The 21,623-nt window shown below is 43.0% G+C and overlaps 1 long non-coding RNA gene across 1 annotated transcript in view; it reads left to right on the forward strand.

Annotated features, from left to right (window-relative positions):
- The window catches only part of LOC137346723 (uncharacterized), a 30,745-nt gene extending 10,516 nt beyond the window's left edge, over positions 1 to 20,229 (forward strand). Inside the window, exons 2-3 of the long non-coding RNA XR_010968765.1 lie at positions 17,730 to 17,825; positions 18,663 to 20,229. This is a non-coding gene — a long non-coding RNA (uncharacterized lncRNA). The remainder of the gene's footprint in view (positions 1 to 17,729; positions 17,826 to 18,662) is intronic.
- The last annotated feature ends 1,394 nt before the right edge of the window (positions 20,230 to 21,623 follow it).

Below are 21,623 nucleotides of genomic sequence, written 5' to 3' on the forward strand. Positions count from 1 at the left end.
AGCAACACTACTGACCGAGCTGGCTGAGTCCTAAAGGACATATCTGCTAGACTGGGTCTGCGGCAGGTGGCGGGGGAACCAACACAAGGGAAAAACATACTTGACCTCGTCCTCACCAATCTGCCTGCCGCAGATGCTTCTGTCATGACTGTATTGGTAGGAGTGACCACCGCACAGTCCTTGTGGAGACGAAGTCCCGCCTTCACATTGAGGATACCGTCCATTGTGTTGTGTGGCACTATCACCGTGCTATATGGGATAGATTTAGAACAGATCTAGCAATGCAAAACTGGGCATCCATGAGGCACTGTGGGCCATCAGTAGCAGCAGAATTGTACTCAACCACAATCTGTAACCTCATGGCCCGGCATATCCCCCACTCTACCATTACCATCAAGCCAGGAGACCAACCCTGGTTCAATGAAAAGTGCAGGAGGGCATGCCAGGTGCAGCACCAGGCATTACTCAAAATGAGGTGTCAACCTGGTGAAGCTACAACACAGGACTATCTGCGTGCCAAAATGCGTAAGCAGCATGCAATAGACAGAGCTAAGCGATCCCATAACCAACGGATCAGATCTAAGCTCTGCAGTCCTGCCACATCCAGCTGTGAATGGTGGAGGACAATTAAACAACGGACTGGAGGAGGTGGCTCCACAAATATCCCCATCCTCAATGATGGGGGAGCCCAGCACATCAGTGCGAAAGATAAGGCTGAAGCATTTGCAACAATCTTCAGCCAGAAGTGCCGAGTTGATGATCCATCTCGGCCTCCTCCTGAAGTCCCCAGCATCACAGATGCCTGACTTCTGCCAATTCGATTCACTCCGCGTGATATCAAGAAACGACTGAAGGCACTGGATACTGCAAAAGCTATGGGCCCTGACAATATTCCGGCAATAGTACTGAAGACCTGTGCTCCAGAACTTGCTGTGCCCCTAGCCAAGCTGTTCCAGTACAGCTACAACACTGGCATCTACCCTGCAATGTGGATAATTGCCCAGGTATGTCCTGTACACAAAAAGCAGGACAAGTCCAACCCGGCCAATTACCGCCCCATCAGCCTACTCTCAATCATCAGTAAAGTGATGGAAGGTGTCATCAACAGTGCCATCAAGCGGTACTTGCTTAGCAACAACCTGCTCAGTGACGCTCAGTTTGGGTTCCGCCAGGGCCACTCAGCTCCTGACCTCATTACAGCCTAGGTTCAAACATGGACAAAAGAGCTGAACTCAAGAGGTGAGGTGAGAGTGACTGCCCTTGACATCAAGGCAACATTTGACAGAGTATGGCATCAAGGAGCCCTAGCAAAACTGAGGTCATTGGAAGCAGGGGGAAAGCCCTCCGCTGGCTGGAGTCATACCTAGTGCAAAGAAAGATGGTTGTGGTTGTTGGAGGTCAATCATCTGAGCTCCAGGACATCACTGCAGGAGTTCCTCAGGGTAGTGTCCTAGGTCCAACCATCTTCAGCTGCTTCATCAATGACCTTCCTTCAATCATAAGGTCAGAAGTGGGGATGTTCGCTGATGATTGCACAATGTTCAGCACCATTCGTGACTCCTCAGATACTGAAGCAGTCCGTGTAGAAATGCAGCAAGACCTGGACAATATCCAGGCTTGGGCTGATAAGTGGCAAGTAACATTCGTGCCACACAAGTGCCAGGCAATGACCATCTCCAACAAGAGAGAATCTAACCATCTCCCCTTGACATTCAATGGCATTACCATCGCTGAATCCCCCACTATCAACATCCTTGGGGTTACCATTGACCAGAAACTGAACTGGAGTAGCCATATAAATACCATGGCTACAAGAGCAGGTCAGAGGCTAGGAATCCTGCGGCGAGTAACTCACCTCCTGACTCCCCAAAGCCTGTCCACCATCTACAAGGCACAAGTCAGGAGTGTGATGGTATACTCTCCACTTGCCTGGATGGGTGCAGCTCCAACAACACTCAAGAAGCTCAACTCCATCCAGGACAAAGCAGCCCACTTGATTGGCACCCCATCCACAAACATTCACTCCCTCCACCACCGACGCACAATGGCAGCAGTGTGTACCATCTACAAGATGCACTGCAGCAATGCACCAAGGCTCCTTAGACAGCACCTTCCAAACCCGCGACCTCTGCCAACTAGAAGGACAAGGGCAGCAAATACATGGGAACACCACCACCTGCAAGTTCCCCTCCAAGTCTCACACCATCCTGACTTGGAACTATATCGCCGTTCCTTCACTATCGCTCGGTCAAAATCCTGGAACTCCCTTCCTAACAGCACTGTGGTTATACCTACCCCAAATGGACTGCAGCGGTTCAAAAAGGCAGCTCATCACCACCTTCTCAAGGGCAATTAGGGATGGGTAATAAATGCTGACCTGGCCAGTGACGCCCACATCCCATGAATGTATAAAAAAAAAATATTCAATAAAAGTTGACACTGAGCCACATAAGGAGATGTTCGGACAGATGACCAACTTGGTCAAAGATATAGATTTTAAAGACTGAAATAAAATAAAAAAAAGAGAGGTAGAGAGACGGAGCGGTTTAGGGAGTAAATTCCAGAGCATAGTGCCAAGGCAGCTGAAGGCACGGCCGCCAATGGTGGAGCAATTCCCATCGGGGATGCTCAGGAGGCCAGAACTGGACGAGCGTAGAGATCGTGGAGTGTTGTGGGGCTGGAGGAAAAATATAAAAACAAGGTTGAGAATTTTAAAATCAAGCCATTGCAGGCAACAATTCCACATGTTAGAAACATTTTCTGCAAGTATGTGCGTCACTATTTTATTGAAATGAATGGCAGCGGAGTGGGTGAAATGCAGTTCTCGTCTTTGTCCCAAAAAATTCCTGCCATTGTGCAAACAGATTAAAGGGGTTCTCAACAGGCGATCCTCCTGGCAGCCACAGAAACAGCCACTCCTGCTGAAATATGACTGCAGTGTAAATTCTGTTCCATATCCCTTCAATTAGTTTCACATGAATCAATTGTCGGACTCCAATCTTCATCTATGGGCTTCAATTTTTTTTTCTCTTTTAACAATGTAAATGACCAAATCTCTGTTATTATACAGAATAATTCAGGCAGAAATGCATTTCAAAGCATCATCACAGAGCTCAGATGATGTTTCTAGACAGTTTGACCTTTACTTTCAGCTGGTGTTTGTCATCATCTGATGTCTGAAGTATGTTCCTGCTTTACAATGCACAAGACCATGAACTCTGACCTTTTCTCATGGATGACTGTGTTCTCATGTTGCAGCCATCCAAGGAGATCTGCTGTACCAGATCTCTCCATTTGGGGGCAGTAACAACCCACAGTTTCCACAAAGCATTGGTTTGCAATTTTACTCTGTTCATTCCCTGAAGACAGAAACTTGCGCCGAGCACCAGCACATATCCTACATCGTACCATAATGGCCACTCTTCACCTGCAAGTATGGATGATGAGGGAGCATTACAACTAGATCAGGTGTAAAAGCAATCAATGATGTCCTGATTCTTCCAACCCTCTTCTGCTGTGTGAGGGTGTACCTATGAGTGTGGGGTGTGTATAACGTGATGCACATCATGACCCCAAACCTCCACAATAATTCTGCTGAACTCCTGCCCTAGGTCTGGAAAAATGTTCGGGCAATGGATACGTTGAGTTTTGCTGAGTCTGGAAGTTCCCTGTGATCTGTGTAAGAGCTGGATCCTCGCTCCCCTTTTACAAGGTAAATGATGTCAAGGATGCAGGAACTCCCGAGGCTGGAAGTTCCAGCTAGCTTGACCCAGTGTAACAGTGGAGGCTGGCATGCTGAGAAAAATGGGACATATTGTCTTCCAGACAGGTATGAGGGCCCAGATCAGAGATGTTCAGATCAAGGAATTGGCCAGGACCCCTGAAGATAAAGTACAAAAAATTCTGGTCAACTCTGTTACACAGGGAGCTAAGTGGGACTCCCATGGATTCTCAAGGGGATGACAGGGCCTGCCTGTCCTCCCATTGTGGGGTCAGGGAAGCCTCACAGATGCCCCCATGAAGCACAGCCACCTGCCAATCCCAGGCTAATTAGACGCTACCCACTAACCTCACAAACTCCAGTGAGGATAACACTGGAGGGCATAAGCAGGCGCAATCCACTAGGACTGCAGCTCACACATTTTCAGGGCCCCTGTGAAGAGAGCACTCTTGGCGCTCTTTGCCTTGTAAGGGGAGAGCAGAGGGTTTACCTCTTACACAGCCATGGGAACCCACAGAACCAGTGGAGACTCAATGTAACTGGGGCCCTACCTATTGCCGGGAAATCTATTGGAATTAGGGACGAAGTCTGGTGTACCTATGGCGATAGTTTGGGGCCGTGGTGTGTATAATATTGTATCACTCACATGTATGCAATAGAAAGGGTTACTGGATATCAATCAGTGGGTGAGGGAGGGAGGGCAACACTGAACAATTTTATTCCCCCTTCTTCCCCCAATCTAGCCCAGGGCCTCAGCTGTCTTGCTACATCCCCCATCACTGGTCCAGCTGAGATCAGTTCGCTCAACTCAGACTCGGGATTTGAACCTGGCCATGAAGACTTCCTCAATGTGCTATGAAATCATTCATAAACCCATTCATAAAGTTGAGGATTACAATCACACAGAGGAAACCCTCCCTCCTCCAACTGTTCTAGTTCCTGGCCTGTGTGTACTGCACCATATGGTGTGGATTTGCCAACTGGGCCATTGGGAAAGCCTTTGTGTTTTATCGCTGCCTGTTCTTGTCACTTCGACCATTTAGCCTTATTTACTTTCAGTCGATGATGCCAGTTCCTCTACTGACCAGTTTGAATGTACTTAAAAGAAAATAAATCATTACTCTAGCCACTTCCAGGGACTTTTTGTCAGCTGCTCTTGCATGAACAGGTCTAGTATCACAGTCTAGTTCTGATACATTTCCATAACCATAGAGTCTAATGATAACTGTCTGCAGCAATTTAGCTGTCAATTTCAATCACATGTGAATTAGGAGCAGAAATAGGCCATTCGGCCCCTCTAGCCTGCTCCGCCATTCAATAAGATCATGGCTGATGTTTTGTGTCTTGAATTCCACACTCCCGTCAACGCCTGATAACCTTTGATTCCTTTGCCTAACAAAAATCTATCTACCCCCGCCTTAAAAAATATTCAATGACCCTGTCTCCACCATGTTCTGAGGCAGAGAGTTCCAAAATTGCACAACGCTGTGAGTGAAAAAATTTCTCCTCATCTCTGTCCTAAAAGGGCGACCCCTAATTTTAAAACAGTGCCCCCTAGTTCTGGACTCCCTCACAAGAGGAAACATCCTTTCCACATCCACCTTGTCTAGACTGTTCAGGATCTTATAAACTTCAATCAAGTCTCACTCTTATAAACTCAGGTGAAAACAAGCCCAGTCTGTCCAACCTTTCCTCATAAGACAACCTGCTCATTCCAGGCATCAATTTAGTAAACAGACCTCCTACTTATTCTACACCTCTCATGTCTCTTCTAGGGGGTACTGAGAAACACCAGCCACAGCTTTGTGATCCTGGTACAATTAGCTTTGTGCACAGCCACAGAATGGATGCACCCACAGCAATGGTGTGTGGGGGGAGGGGGAGTGGCTTTTCCAAATTTTAAAGAAAGAAAAAAATACTTGCTTTTATTTAATGCCTTTCATGACCACAGGATGTCCCAAAGCGCTTAACAGCCAATGAAATACTTTTGAAGTGCAGTCACTGTTGCAATGTAGGAAACATGGCAGCCAATTTTCATACAGCAAGCTTCCGTAACGGCGTTGTGATAATGATCAGATAATCTGTTTTTGTGATGTTGATTGAGGGATAAATATTGGCCGGGACACCATTAAACACCTCATGCGAAAGACAGCCCCTCCGTCAGAGCAAGTCCTTCAGTACTGCGCTGGATTGTCAGCCTTGAGATTTGTGCTATAAAGCCCGCTTCTTGATTTGAATCAGCTACGGGCACAAGAAGGGCTCATCTAGGGAGCTTAGTCTGCAGCACATGTGCCAGAGAAGCAAGAAATCTGGGGAGGCTTTAGTTTTTAAAGTGGACTAAGTTGTTCATAACGGCATGTGTGCGCCACACTGCTGTCTTTGATGTTTGAGTTGGAGGCTCTGCTGCAGGAGGCGTACTAAAGGAGGGTGGTCTAGTTTGGCGTTGAAGGCAAGCAAGGTTACCAGGCACAGTCAATACTGAAGTTCCTTGTATTTTACAACATATGGGGAAAATGCCATGGTCCTAGTTAATTTTGCTCCATTAGGTCACAGTCCTCTCATACCACTTCATTAGCTCATCCTTGTCCATTAAAAGCAGTTGCATGCATTGTCTGTAGCTGCTTCTAAACATTATAATCAACATCTCTCCAAGACCATCGTTATAAGAAATTATTTTATTCCAATTACCATTACAAGGTAGTTTATTCTAACCGTTTCTCTGTGGCAAACATGGAGATTGTCTTTTAATGCCCTTAACCTTTTACAGCTGGGGACAGGGAGTGAGAGCATAATTTCATATTTTGCAAATTGTTGGTACAATTGACATTCATTGACAAGAATACATATAATCCATTTTATGTGTGTTTTTTTAAATAGAGAACTTCAATTCAAATAGAGAATTTCAATTCAATGCTGAAGGTTTAGAATCTGTTAGCTTTCCCTATCACATCGTCTTGTTGACAATGATTCAACCTTGACGAGAAAGATTCCGTAGTTTTAAATTCTTCAGATACCTGCGTCAAACCTGAATTATGTCAGGCATGGCTTTGGTTGGCTATCATTGATCAAAGCCAGAGGGTGCGATCATGACTTAAGTTTTAATTCACTGTAAATCCTAATAGCTAATGCTTCTACATTTAGAAAAGCAGAATAATTGAGATGGTTCGGGGGTGGGGGTGGTGTGCAGGGGGGTAAATTGACTGGTCATTCTGGGATTGAGTTGGCGTCAAGATATTGCACCTGTTAAGAGATCTGTAGGAGTCTTGATAATGTAAGACCTAATACAGACAGGCCCAAATATTCCAATCCACTGTTGTTGATTGACCAGGCAATCTAGGCCCTTATTGGGACCTCGAGGGGTACACCTGCTGCTGGGGACTGGGATACTTCCCATTCAGCTCCAGATCATTCTGCAAACCAATGCAGTAATGGATGGCCCGAGATGGTCAAGCAGGGGGACGTTTATATGACTTGCACTGGAAGACAAACCTCTATACTTATACAGACCCAGTTCTCTGGACCTAGACAAATGAGCCCTATCCCTAAATTAGGGAGTGTACACTCCATATCAGGCAAATGGAAACTATTTATATGGATTTCTCAGTAATTTGGGTTGAAGACTGTTAGACTTGATAATGTGTTTCTGCATGTCAGACACCTGACCAAAGAAAACAAGTAACAAATATTTTAATAACCAGATTATTGATGAATGATTACCATTTTAAATTTACAGTCAGCATCATCAGAAGTCAGGTGGGTAGTGAAAATAAAAAGTGCAGGAACTGTCATTTATATTCCTGGACACCAGTGTCCATCACTCAGCTCTCAGTGATTACATTGTTAAACCCGACTTCCTTATTCCAGCAACAAAATCCTAGGCCCAGGTTTTCATGAGTCTATAAGCCTCCCAGTGGGAGGAAGCTTCAACAACAGTGCCCTGAGGTAAATCGACACAAGCTTGCTCCATTTGCTCTCCGGTCAACTGAAGAAATAAAGGATGTTGCACGTTTTTGTCCTGTCGCCTGAAGTGTTAATCGGCGACCAGCAGTCACGTAACAAAAGCTCCAGAATGTGTTAATAATCCATTCGAGAAAGGTGAAAATAAGCTGAAACACCTTTTCCAACAGCACATATGGACATTAGCTGAGCTTGGAACCGAAGCTTCAGCATTCAAAGCTGCTGCTTCGGGTGTCACGTTTGGTCTGTGGACAATCTATAAATTGACATACTCTTTTCACCTACAGCAAAAAAGGTCACTCACTCACTACTCCCATTACTGCTTTGCTTTCTACCCAAGTAGTTTTTGTATCAACTACCTGACTGACTAGTGTCCTTAAATTACAATGAAGATCAGCATAGGAATATAGATCAGCGCCTACACCCTTGCACATGCTGTGTGCCCACACATACAAGTCTCATTATTATGCTTTCAGGAGGTGCCAGTTTTGGCTGCTGCAGGCCATGCCACTGGGTGGGAATGGAGGGGTTCCGGGACGAGCACGCTTGCCTCTGAGTCTGAAGGTTGTGGGTTGAAGACCTGAGCACAAAATCCAGGCTGACACTCCAGTGCAGTACTGAGGGAGTGATGTACTGTCGGAGGTGCTGTCTTTGGTATAAAATGTATGAAGCCTTGCCTCCCCTCTCAGGTGGATGTAAACGATCCCCAGGCACGAGTTCAAAGAAGAGCAGGGAGTTCTCTCCAGTGCCCTGGCTGATAACTAACCCTCAACCAACATCACTAAAAAAGATGCTTAAACATTATAAAAGGCTGTAACTCCATTCTATTTTGTCATGACAGAAAAGCAATGAGAATAACCCGAAAAATCATTAGAAACATTGTCTCCCTCGATACATCTGGACTAGACAATTAATCTCAAAGTTAAAGGACCCAATTTTAACTCTGTGTAAATGAATGGGTTTTGAGTGAGTGAAAATTAGTCCCAAAGAGTGAAACTAGAGTGTTTGAGAGATAAGAGTCAAAGTCAGAGTCACAAATAAAGAAATTTGAGGAGCAAGATTCACACAGCACCTCAATTAACTGTGAATCTAAAATGTTCATCTATCCTCGATGTGTACACATTACGTACCAGTGCACCAAAGAGATCATATAGATAGTTACTTGAAATCAATGACCCAGAAAGTGCTGACTCTCATGCATTGTGCTAGTAGGTCACACAAGCCAATTATTTTTACAATTATGATTTGTACAGTTTTCCCACCTCACACAGGTCACAGACCTGTTAATAGATTAAAGCACCAGACTTGAAAAAGTACATGCTACAGTTAACATTCTTTTCCATTTCACATCAAGACGTGGATTACACTGCCATCTTTTAGGGTCAAAAGTGTGAGCTAAAATTTAATATTAGCGGGAATATGGCCAGAACAGAATACACACATTACCACCAACATATCCCGGCGGATGGTTCAGAAACCAGCAATTCATCATCCCGTAATTGTATTTTGTATTGCTGAAAAAAGAAATGCTGTCAGACACTGCTAGCCTGAATTTTCTGCATTTGTGATACAAATTATAACCCATTGAGAAGTTGATGGCTATTTCCTGACCCCTGGGACAGTTCATGTATCTGGCCTGCATTATTAGGGAGGGAGATTTGAACTTGTAGAATATAGTGGAAAATGGAGCAAAGCAACTCTGTAGTCTTGCTATTCCCTGGCCCATTATGTTCATTCTGGCATGACAATTTCCTTGTTTCAATGAGCTCAGTTAGCTCAGTGAATCGAACCTCAAAAGACACTGCTCAATATTATTTCCTTCTTTCATGCCCCAGTGCTATTTGAACTCTTGTCAGCCTTTGGAACAAAATTCAAGGCGATGCAATTTTCTTTTAGACCAGGAGGACTTGTTTAAAAACAAAAACATCCTATTCCATGGCCTGCTGAGGCATTATCCGATGATTCCTGGTATATCCAAGGTTTGGTGAGTATCTGGTGAGTGATTAATGTCCATTCTAATCCTAATGTTTAAAATAGTAGAGGAACTAGTAGCAAGCTTAATAATATATATATATAAAAAAATTGAATAAAATAATTAGGTAGTTAATTAAAACACATTAAGGATGGCAGGACAGGTGATGTGTCATGGGGCAAACACGTCTGCGGTAAGTCTTTGCGACTCGAAGAGCTTTGGCTCAGAGTCATTGAACTGGAGTCCCAGCTGCAAACATTGGGACACATCAGAGAGGGTTACCTGGACATTTTATACCAGGAGGCGGTCACACCCCTTAGGATAGGGTCTTCTGATGTGGTCAGTGGTCAGGGACAGGAGAGTGTGGCTGCAGCTGAAGCAAGGAGAGGGACCCAGAGGGCAGGAGTGCAGAAGCCTCTGCCTTTGTGATTGTCCAACAGGGTTTGAGGTTCTTTCAGCTTGTTTGGATGAGAGTGGGGGCTGCAGGGTTGATGAGTAACCTGACCATGGTAGAGAGAGAAAAAAGGAATGTAGTGGTAGTAGTGGACAGCATAGTTAGGCGGATTGACACTGTCCTCTGCAGCAAAGAGCAAGAGTCCAGACGGCTGTGTTGCCTGCCCAATGCCAGGGTTGGGACATCTGCTCAGGGCTGGAGAGGAACTTAAAGTGGGAGGGGGGAGGATCCAGTTGTCATGGTCCATGTAGGTACCAACGACATAGGCAGGACAAGGAAAGAGGTTCTGCATAGTCAGTTTGAGGAACTAGGTGCCAAATTAAGAAGCAGAACCTCAAAGGTAATAATCTCTGGATTATTACCTGAGACTCGTGCAAATTGGCATAGGGCAAATAAGATTAGGGAAATTAATGCACGTTTCAAAGACTGGTGTGGTAGAAGTGGGTTCCGGTTCGTGGGGCACTGGCACCAGTACTGGGGAAAGTGGTGGCTCGACCGTTGGGACAGTCTACACCTGAACCGTGCTGGGGCTGGTGTTCTAGCGAGCCGCATAACTAGGAAAGTAGAGAGAGTTTTCAACTGAATAGTGGGGGCAAGGGATCAAATTTGGGAACATATGGTAAATCAAGGAGTAGAGACAAGGCAAGAGAGAAAGGTATTAATATGGGAAATGATAAACAGACTCTGACAGGAAGGAACAGAGCTTACAAATCTAAGAGTAAATCAACAGATAAGGCTAGAGGTTACAAAAATAATAAAAGGACAAAACTAAAGGCACTGTATCTGAATGCACGTAGCATTCAAAACAAAACAGATGAACTGAGAGCGCAAATAGAAATAAATAAGTACGATCTGATAGCCATTACAGAGACATTGCTGCAGGACTACATAGATTGGGACTTGAATATTGAAGGGTACATGGCATTTAGAAAGGACAGGAAGCTTGGAAAATGTGGAGGGGTAGTCCTTTAATTGATAATGGTATTAGTGCAATAGAGAGGGATGACCTGAGTTCAGGAGACCAGGATGTAGAAGCAGTTTGGGTAGAGATGAGAAATCATAAAGGCTAGAAGTCACTTGTGGGAGTGCTATACAGGCCACCTAACATTAACCATACTGTAGGACGGGGTATAAAGGAAGAAATAATGGCAGCTTGTCAGAAAGGTACAGTGATAATTATGGGTGATTTTAACCTACATATAGACTGGAAAAATCAGATGGGCAGAGGTAGCCTAGATGAGGAGTACATAGAATGTTTTTGGAATAATTTCTTGGAACAATACGTTCTGGAGCCAACCAGAGAGCAGGCTATACTAGACCTGGTATTGTGCAATGAGATAAGATTAATTAATGACCTCATAGTTAAGGCGCCCCTAGGTAGCAGCGATCATAATATGATTGAATTTTGCATTCAGTTTGAGGGAGAGAAGAGTGGGTCCAAGGCTAGTATTTTAAACTTAAATAAGGGCAATTATGAGGGCATGAAAGCAGAGCTAGCTAAAGTAAACTAGCAAATCAGGTTAAGGGATAGGTCAATAGAGATGCAGTGGTAGACATTTAAGGGGATATTTCAAAATACACAGAATAGATACATTTCAATGAGAAAGAAAAATTTCAAGGGTGGGACCCACCATCTGTGGTTAACTAAAACAGTTAAAGATAGTATCAAACTTAAAGACAAAGCCTATAATTGTGCAAAGATTGGAGGCAGGTCAGAATATTGGACAGAATATAAAAAACAGCAAAGAATGACTAAAAGATTGATAAGGAAGGTAAAATTAGAGTACGAGAGAAAGCTAGCTAGAAATATAAAGATAGATAGTAAGAGTTTCGATAGATATTTAAAAAAGAAAAGAGTTAACAAAGTGAGCGTTGGTCCTATAGAAAGTGAGTCTGGGGAATTAATAATGGATAATAAAGAGATGGCAGATGAATTGAACAGATATTTTGCATTGGTCGTCGCTATTGAGGATACAAGCAAAGTCCCAGAATTAGCTGTAAGTCAGGAAATGGAAGGGAGGGAGAAACTCAAGAAAATTACAATCACCAGGGAAGTGGTACTGAACAAAATGTTGGAGCTGCAAGCTGACAAGTCCCCAGGTCCGGATGAACTTCATCCTAGGGTGTTAAAAGAAGTGGCTCATGAGATAGTTGATATGTTAGTTTTAATTTTCCAAAATTACCTAGGATTTGGGGAAGGTTCCATTAGATTGGAAAATAGTGAATGTAACTCATTTATTCAAAATGGGAGGGAGACAGAAAGCAGGGAATTACAGGCCAGTTAGCTTAACATCTGTCTTAGGGAAAATGTTAGAAGCTATAATTATAGACGTTATAGCGGGGCATTTAGAAAAATTCAAGGTAATCAGGCAGAGTCAACATGGTTTTGTGAAAGGGAAATCATGTTTAACCAATTTATTGGAGTTCTTTGAGGGAGTTACATGTGCTGTGGATAAAAGGGAACCGGTGGATGTGTTGTACTTAAGATTTCCAGGAGGCATTTGATAAGGTGCCACATCAAAGGTTATAGCAGAAAATAAAAGCTCATGGTGTAGGGGGTAACATATTGGCATTGATAGAAGGTTGGCCAGCTAACAGGAAACAGAGAGTAGGCATAAATGGGTCATTTTCTGGTTGGCAAGATGTAACAAGTGGTGTGCCACAGGGATCTGTGCTGGGGCCTCAACTTTTTACAATTTATATAAATGACTTGGTGAAGGGACCGAAGGTATGGTTGCTAAATTTGCTGATGACACAAAGATAGGTAGGAAAATGGGTTGTGAAGAGGACATAAGGGGGCTACAAAGGGATATTGATAGGTTAAGTGAGTGGGCAAAAACCTGGCAAATGGAGTATAATGTGGGAAAGTGGGAAATTGTCCACTTTGGCAGGAAGAATAAAAAAGCAGCACATTATCTAAATGGTGAGAGATTGCAGAGCTCTGAGATGCAGAGGGATCTGGGTGTCCTAGTGCATGAATCGCAAAAGGTTATTATGCAGGTATAGCACGTAAATAGGAAAGCTAATAGAATGTTATCGTTTATTGCGAGGGGAATTGAATGCAAAAGTACGGAGGTTATGCTTCAGCTGTGCAGGGCATTGGTGAGATCACATCTGGAGTACTGTGTACAGTACTGGTCTCCTGATTTAAGGAAGGATGTAAATGCGTTGGAGGCAGTACAGAGAAGGTTTACTAGACTAATACCTGGAATAGGTGGGCTGTCTTATGAGGAAAGATAGGACAGGCTAGGCTTATATCCACTGGAGTTTAGAAGAGTTAGAAGCAACTTGATTGAAACATACAAGATCCTGAGGAGTCTTGACAGGCTGGATGTGGAAAGGATGTTTCCTCTTGTGGGAGAATCTAGAACTAGGGGTCACTGTTTAAAAATAAAGGGTCACCCATTTAAGACAGAGATGAGGAGACATTTTTTCTCTCAGAGAATCGTGAGTCTTTGGAATTCTCCCTCAAAAGGCGGTGGAAGTAGAGTCTTTGAATATTTTTAAGGCAGAGGTAGATAGATTCTTGATAAGCAAGGGGGTGGAAGGTTATCGGGGTTAGGTGAAAATGTGGAGTAATCAGTTCAGCCATGATCTTATTGAATGGCGGAGCAGACTCGAAGGGCCGAGTGGCCTACTCCTGCTCCTAATTCGTATGTTCGTATGTTTGTCTGTTCAATCTCCAGTTTGTGCTGAGCACAGCAGTGGCATCAGTGGGTTGGAAATGCACTGGTGTTGATGCCAGGTGAGGACAGGGGTCATGTGTAGTGACCACCGTGCTCTTCACAAACTGGGTGTTCTGACTTCCACATCCAAATTCCTGATATTTGGTCTTCACATACACAAAGCTGTGGACTGGGACTAAACATTTACCTCATTGCTTTTAAAGAGAAGGAAACTGATGAAATTTGGACAGAAGGAAGGAAGCAAAGGAATAGAAACCAGAGTGCAAAATAACACCACTGTGCATTCTGTTGCTTTTGAATGCCTTTGTTGAGAGGAGAATTAAAATCGGGACCAGTATTTATGAAACTGTCTATTGTGTCAGCCAATGGGTTGGAGAAGGGCCAGACATATGGCAGGCCTCACACCAAACAGTCTACTTTACAGCAAAGTCTATTTACTCAGCTAAGAGAGTCTGTTTAAACAGTGTACAACAGCAAACAGTCTACAGAGTCTATTTCAAAAGAGTCTCTATGAATTACAGCAAACAGAACACATGACTGAAATTCCAGCAATGTCTCCCAATAAACGCAGGGCGACTTCTCCAGCAAAACACAATAAATGGGCAACAGTTACATACAAATTTTGCGTGCAAAAATCAGTTTCAGTCACTTACAGCAGTGCACCTCCATGCGTGATTGATGAGTAAATTACTCAATCATCTCCATCCCAGGGCCAGGAATAGGGGTGTCACTATGTGCAGATATCAGGTCAGAATCTTTGCTGATGCTTGGAGATGATTTCACAATAAATTCAAAAGTGTTTCCATAAGGTGTTAAGGCTCCAGGGGTAATAATTATTCATTACATAGACCATTTATTAAAAATTTCACTGACTTTGGGAGCTGCCTGTTAAAATATAGCACGTGTTACATGTCAAAAGGCATTTCTCAATTTGATAAACAGCAGCATCTGCTTGGAGCTCAATTGCAACTATATCATATTCCACGTTCAGATAGCAAAGAGGCAGTAATAGCAGAGGAAGAAAGAAAGACTTACATTTATATAGCACTTTTCACGACATCCCAAACTGCTTTACAGCCAATGAAGTATGTTCTTGAAGGTTATTCAGTATTGTAATGTAGGAAATGCAGTAATTTATTTGCATACTGCAAGGTCCAACAAACAGCAATGGGATAATGACCAGCTCATCAGATTCCATATCTTGGGTGAGGATTAAGCTTTGGCCAGAGGCTCTTCTTCAAAACAGTGCCGTGGGATCTTTTATGCCCACCAAGAGGGCACACAGGTCCTCAGTTTAACATCCAAAAGACAGCACCTCTGACAGTGCAGCACTCCCTCAGTGCTACATTGGAGCATCAGCCTGGATTTTGGGCTCGAACCCCTGATCTTCTGCCTCAGAGACAATAGTGCTGCCCAATGAGCTATGGCAGACAGTGGTAGCATTGGTTAGGTAAATGCTGGCCTAGTCAGCGACACCCATATCCCATGAACAAATACATTTTAAAAAAGGTCACAACTATTTTATCCCAATCCCATTCATAGCTCTGGAATACCTCACCTTATTAGTATGCTGAAGTCACCTTGCCAGTCAGCTGAGAGCAAAGTAAATTCCCAGATTTGAGCCTGAGCTGAAAGGATTAGCTTATCCCTACTAGGATGAGTACAATTGACGCTCAAATGTCCCTGTGCTAGAGAAAACGAAATAGAAAAATTAGCAAGGACTTCTACTTTTGATTATTTTCTTGATGGAAATGCAGACATATGGATGCTGGGTAAGGGTTCCTTCAAGTTATGCTGTGATGAAATGAATGAAGGATAGTTACATAGAAAATACATGATCCATTGGTCACAATTCTGCTGACATAAACACTCCTTTTTTTTTTGGTGTTGAGTGCTGGATGGTCAGCAGCGTCAAAGATCAGAGAAATTCCTGACTGTCCACACAGTGAAGTAGATCTTGAAGTCAATGAAAATAAAATTTAAAAAACGGTAGCGATGTAAACAACAACAATAAATTGCATTTATATAGCACTTTTAACTTAGTAAAACATCCCCAGGTTCTTCACAGCAAATAAAACTTGACCACTGAGCCACATCAGGAGATATTAGGTCAGATGACCAGAAGTTGCTGAAAGACGTAGGTTTTAAGGAGTATCTTAAAGGAGGAAAGAGAGTTTACGAGACAGAGAGGTTAAGGAAGGGAATTCCAGAGCTTCAGACCTTGACAGCTGAAGGCATGGCTGCCAATGGTGGAGCAATTAAAATCAGGGATGCTCAAGGAGGTCAGAATTGAAGGAGAGCAGATATCTCTGAGGATTGTAGGGCTGGAGGAGATTATAGAGATAGGGAGGGGAGGGGCGAGGCTGTGGAGGGATTTGAAAATAGGCTGCCAGCTTGCTATTACGAGTTACAGACTATCATACAAAGTGAAGATCTACCCAATGAGTGCAATGTCAGACCATGTCAACAATATATGCTTGGAAGCTACGCTAACAAACTATACCAGACCAAGCCACCTGCCACAATCCCAACGAACCACCCAAGTATTCCCCATTTCTCCTGAAGTCATACACTCTAGTGGTGCATTCACACTATAACAAATGTTTAAACATCTTGCATGTCGAATGAACAAACTACCGAATTTTCCAAACAGTAAGTTTGATTTCATTTAATAACTAAATTGTTAAATGGCCTGTCCAATTGTCTAGGAGATTTGTGCATTTTTAATCAAACAAATCGCTTTCTACATTCAAAGACTCACGAGCAATGTGCTAAGGTGGTAATCCAGTTCGCAAAATATTTTTTTGTTTGCTAGCTTATTTCTTTGAGGGTGCTGAAGGTACTCCCAGAACACACACACACAAACGCAATCAAATTGCTCCTTTCTGTAACGTGTTCTTTATTTACAATAAAGGGTGGAAATTCATTGTGACCCATTTTCGGGCCTGAAATAGGTGCGCAAAGGGAGGGCGTGCCAGAAGTTGGAGGCCGGAGGCTCACTTGGATTTGGGCCTCGGCATAATGCTGGTGAACAAGGCAAGGGAATAGGCAATGGGTGGTAGGATCCTAGGAAGTACTGAGGGTCAGAGGGACCTTGATGTACTTGTGCATAGATCACTGAAGGCAGCACAGGTAGATAAAGGTGGTTAGGAAGACATATGGGATACTTCCCTTTATTAGCCGAGGCATAGAATATGAGCAGGGAGGTTATGATGGAGCTGTATAAAATGCTAGTTAGGCCACAGCTGGAGTACTGTGTACAATTCTGGACGCCACACTATAGGAATGGTATGATTGCACTGGAGAGGGTGGAGAGGAGATTCACCAGGATGTTGTCTGGGCTGGAGCATCTCAGCTATGACAGAGAAGGCTGAGGGGGGACCTGACTGAGGTATACAAAATTATGAGGGGCATAGATAGGGTAGATAGGAAGAAACTTTTTCCGTTAGCGAAGGTGTCAATAACCAGGGGGCATATATTTAAGGTAAGGGGCAGGAGGTTTAGAGAGGATTTGAGGAAAACTTTTATCACTCAGAGGGTGGTTGGAATCTGGAACTCGTGGCCTGAAGGGGTAGTAGAGGCAGGAACCCTCACAACACTTAAGAAGTATTTGGATGAGCACTTGAAATGCCATAGCATACAAGGCTGCGGGCTAAGTGCTGGAAAATGGGATTAGAATCGATAGGTGCTTGATGGCCGGCACAGACACGATGGGCGACGGGCCTGTTTCTGTGCTGTATAACTCTATGACTCTGCCAGGCACCAATTGAGCAGCAAGAGAGTATTACCAGCTAGTTGATGCTTTGTATCTGGTATGGTTTGTCTATAGTACAAGCAGGTCAGATTAGATAAAGATCAATAATGTACATTATCTTTGGTTCATTTTCAACAAGAGGACTAATTCCCTTTCTCTCTGTTAATGTGATGCCTGTTGAATAGGATCGAGTCTTGCTGGATATGATGGCCACGTAGGATTCGCACAATGTAACCTTTAAAAAAAAAGCCAAATCAGAACCTTTGTCTTCAGAATAAAAGGTAATTACTATTCAACAAGTCCAAAATGTTCATTTTTTGCTGGACAAATGAGAATGAGCAGAGCTCACTCTTAGTATGCAGCACACAGTAGCTCCTCACTATCACCTGTTCAGTGCAACTAGGAATGGGCAATAAATGCTGGCCCAAATCCAGTAAATTAATTTTTAAAAAAATAGAGCCCTCCCACTACAACCATCTCCATAGAACACCGTAGCAGTGAGAAGGAAAAATTTGTTTTAATGGTAAACCACAGGCACATTTCTTAAAAATTCATTTTTCAGCTCCAATGCTTTATAGCAGGTTGTAGTAGGATAGTGAGCGTGATGTGGCGAGCTCAATGGCTCAGTATACACTTTGGATGAAGTAGGTAGATATACATGTGTGAGGTACATTTACTGCTATATATATATATATTAAAAAAGGCATCTTCTATTGAAACTAGAGTAAGTGGTTCAAATGGTGTTGCCTTAACCACACTTGTTAACCACCGTGGTTTCTAATAGACAACACTGAAGAGTGATTCAAGATGGATTAGGGGAGGGGAAGTGGAGAGAACTGGGCTCTTCCAAAGATGTTCATCCTTCCCTCCAATTTATTTTTAAATGCAAGAATGGAAATACAGAAACAGCCTTCTCGACATTTGTACTAAGTTTCTAACACCACTGTAATCAGTGCAAGCAGAACATCAGAATGTATTGAATCACTAATTAAAATGGTCAATCTAAAAGGCAAACAAAAAAAATTGATTTCCGATATATTAATATCTTTAGGCACCTACCAGATTTCAGCTGACTGTTTCAAACTCTTTTTTTTTCCCCATTCATGTTTGAATGGCAGCAGGTGGACACCACATGCCAGCCTGGCAGAGGCCCCTTGTCCCTGACTGACATGCAGGGCGGCAGATTTCATGGTGCAGAAGAAAGAAGGTCAACCGTCGCTTGGGGCTGCATTATGCAAATCGCCACAACTGTCAGAACTCTGTGGGATACAAGCTGGACACCTGTCTGTTCATCTTCACTCAGCCGCCAATTATCCCAGACCTTATAAACTTTGACATTAAAGGCTGCAAAAAAAAATGCCCAAAGGCCAGAGCTTTATTAGGCCACGCACTTCAAGATTGATGAGATTAACATTTAGAAATTCAATAGGTTAAAATACGCTTTGTACCAACTATAAACTTTTCCAGCACACATTTGCAGGGAGGTTGGAACGCAATACCTCATAATCAGCAGGACCTTTCGTTATCCATCTGGACTTGCCATCTCATTCAGGGGAATGATTAAATTTTGGCATTTGTCAACAGAAGAATTATGTGAAGCAAATCAAACAGACTTCAATGTCCTTGGCAGACCGTAGACAGATAGAAATGAGCAACGTGGAAACGACGCAGGCTGGGAAAGTGCCAGAGTCTGATCCCCTGTTCACATTGAGTTACTGCGTCCCAACCAGGGTAGTAATGTGAAGCTACAATTAGCCTCAGCACCACTAGGCTTGGTGAAGGGAACAAAGTTGCCAAGGCTCCAACTGCTACTCACTATATCATGCCTCCTACTTGAAACATGCAATGTGGGGACATCAGGAGAGAACAGGATCAGGCACAGTTGTAATACAGTCCACAGTTAATAACCTTCTGATGCCTCACCATCTGGACCCGACATGAGGAAGTTGGATGAGGTTTTAGAGGACAACTCGTGCCTGTGGAACTGCACTCGAGCAAGATCAGCACTTTTGGGAAATGTGGTGAAAAAAGCATTTAACTAAACATTTGAAAATGATGAATCTAAAAAGAAAAGAAAGGCTTGCATTTATATAGCCTCTTTCCCGACCGCAGGACATCCCAAAGCACTTTATAGTCAGTGAAGCTCTTCTGGAGGATAATCACTTTTGTCATGTAGGAAATAATGTAGACCTACTTTCAAACATGAAATTCAAACCATACTTCAATCCAATCCAAATTTAGTGCATATAAATTTGAAACAATATATATTTTTACAGGTACATCATCAAGGAAACAGTTTCATTCTAGACTGGTCACCTCACAGTAAATGTTAGATCTCCACTAACCAAGTTCGATGATAGTTAAACTTCACTATAATAGTAAGGGCCCAATTTTAACTCTGTGCAAGTGAATGGGATTTAAGCGGTTAACATCTCACCCTAAATGTCCACTGTGACATCTATATGAAAATTGCAGCAAATATTTACTATAATTTGAAGGATCGTTAATTTTATTGGAAAGCAAACATCTTTGGTTGTTAGCATGGAGTCCAACCCTCATTATTCTCCTTCCATAGAACAATAAATGTGTGAAGAAAAGGCCATTCTGCTGATACAGACAAGTGGTAATGTACCTGGTGGCTCCCACTGTTCACTGCCCAACTGACCACAATTGTGTTTTGTTAAAATGATGCTTTAGCCCGTGTGTCTTTAGGGTTAAATAAACAGACAAATGACAGGTTCTCTTGTTGGTAAAAAAATAACTATTTTTAAACAAATCCCGAAATGATTGCAACCTCATTCACACACACATTCATCCATACATACAAAAGAATAGATAAAGAGAAAAGGGTAAGAAGTAGTTTAAGATCCAAGCGAGGTAAGTGTTTGTGGTTTACAGAATATTATTGAGTCTTCTTGGGAGGAAAAGCCTTTTTTAAAAGTTGCAGGCCTGATTATTCATAGTCTTGAATTTGCAGAGGTAATGTAGAGATCTAGTGACTGTAGTACAGCCCAAAGCTGGTGGGGTGCAGTTTGTTCCATTCACAGATGGTTAGTCTCAAAGTCACTTTGTGACATTCCTGCTGTGGTGGCTGTTCTTGGTCAGCAGGGTTCTTCTCTTGCCTGCTAGATCCATCTCACAGGCTTTCTGTTAGGTTGACTTGATCTTGCCTCTCTCTCTCCAGACCGCTACCTTTTTAAGGTCCAAATCTATCGTATTGGAGTTTCTGTTAGGAGAAGCATAGCCCTCTCCCCTGTTGTGACCATACAATGGGACAGGGTGAGAACCATGGTCACTGTTTGATGTTGCTGCTTCACACTATTCATCTTGGTTTGGCTATGAGTTAGACTGTCTTTAGCATCCTTTGTTACTTCATTCATGTCGATCAGATTCATTAATATGCAATAGCTCCTTTCATTTTCAAAGGGGTTCTCCCTAGAGCTATTTCAGTTGAGGTTAATGAGCTTCATCTTTGCAGACGAGTTTGTTTTACAGTACAGGAGGGGTCATATAGCCACTGCTCCATTTTGATTGACTTTTAGAGCCCACATTCTTGTGATTTTGTTTAGTAGTTGACTTTTTAAATTCATAATTCTTTCATTTCATTGTTTATTTCATCAGGGCTCCTTCCTTGCATGACACTACCCATAGAGTCTGTGCCAGCTCCTTGCTAGAGCAATAAAAGACTAATTCAATTGCCTGTTCTCTCCCTCTTTCTCTATTCACACATCTTGATGGTGGTGTCTCACGGGTGAGTATATGTCCATAGAGTGTCAACTCCTCTCCAGCAGTTTGCACAACTGGCCCTTCTTTATGTGTGAGCTTAGGCAGCAACTTTCACAGACTACTTAATTGTAGAGGTACTCCCAACAGAATCTATCGGTCTTCATCAGATGTCTGCATCTGAATTTATCTTGGAGAAGAAATAATAAGGCTTTGCTTGATGAATGCCTGTTTTCAGTCCATTCACAGGACAAGTGATAAAGGAAATTAAAGGTAGGGAAGTGAGAGTAGAGCAGATAGGCTGAGTTCCTAATCCAGGGATACTAAGGCCCTTTAGTATCTCCACTGTTTTGTTG

Source organism: Heterodontus francisci, chromosome 30, assembly GCF_036365525.1.
Source record: "Heterodontus francisci isolate sHetFra1 chromosome 30, sHetFra1.hap1, whole genome shotgun sequence".
Lineage (NCBI taxonomy): Eukaryota > Metazoa > Chordata > Chondrichthyes > Heterodontiformes > Heterodontidae > Heterodontus > Heterodontus francisci.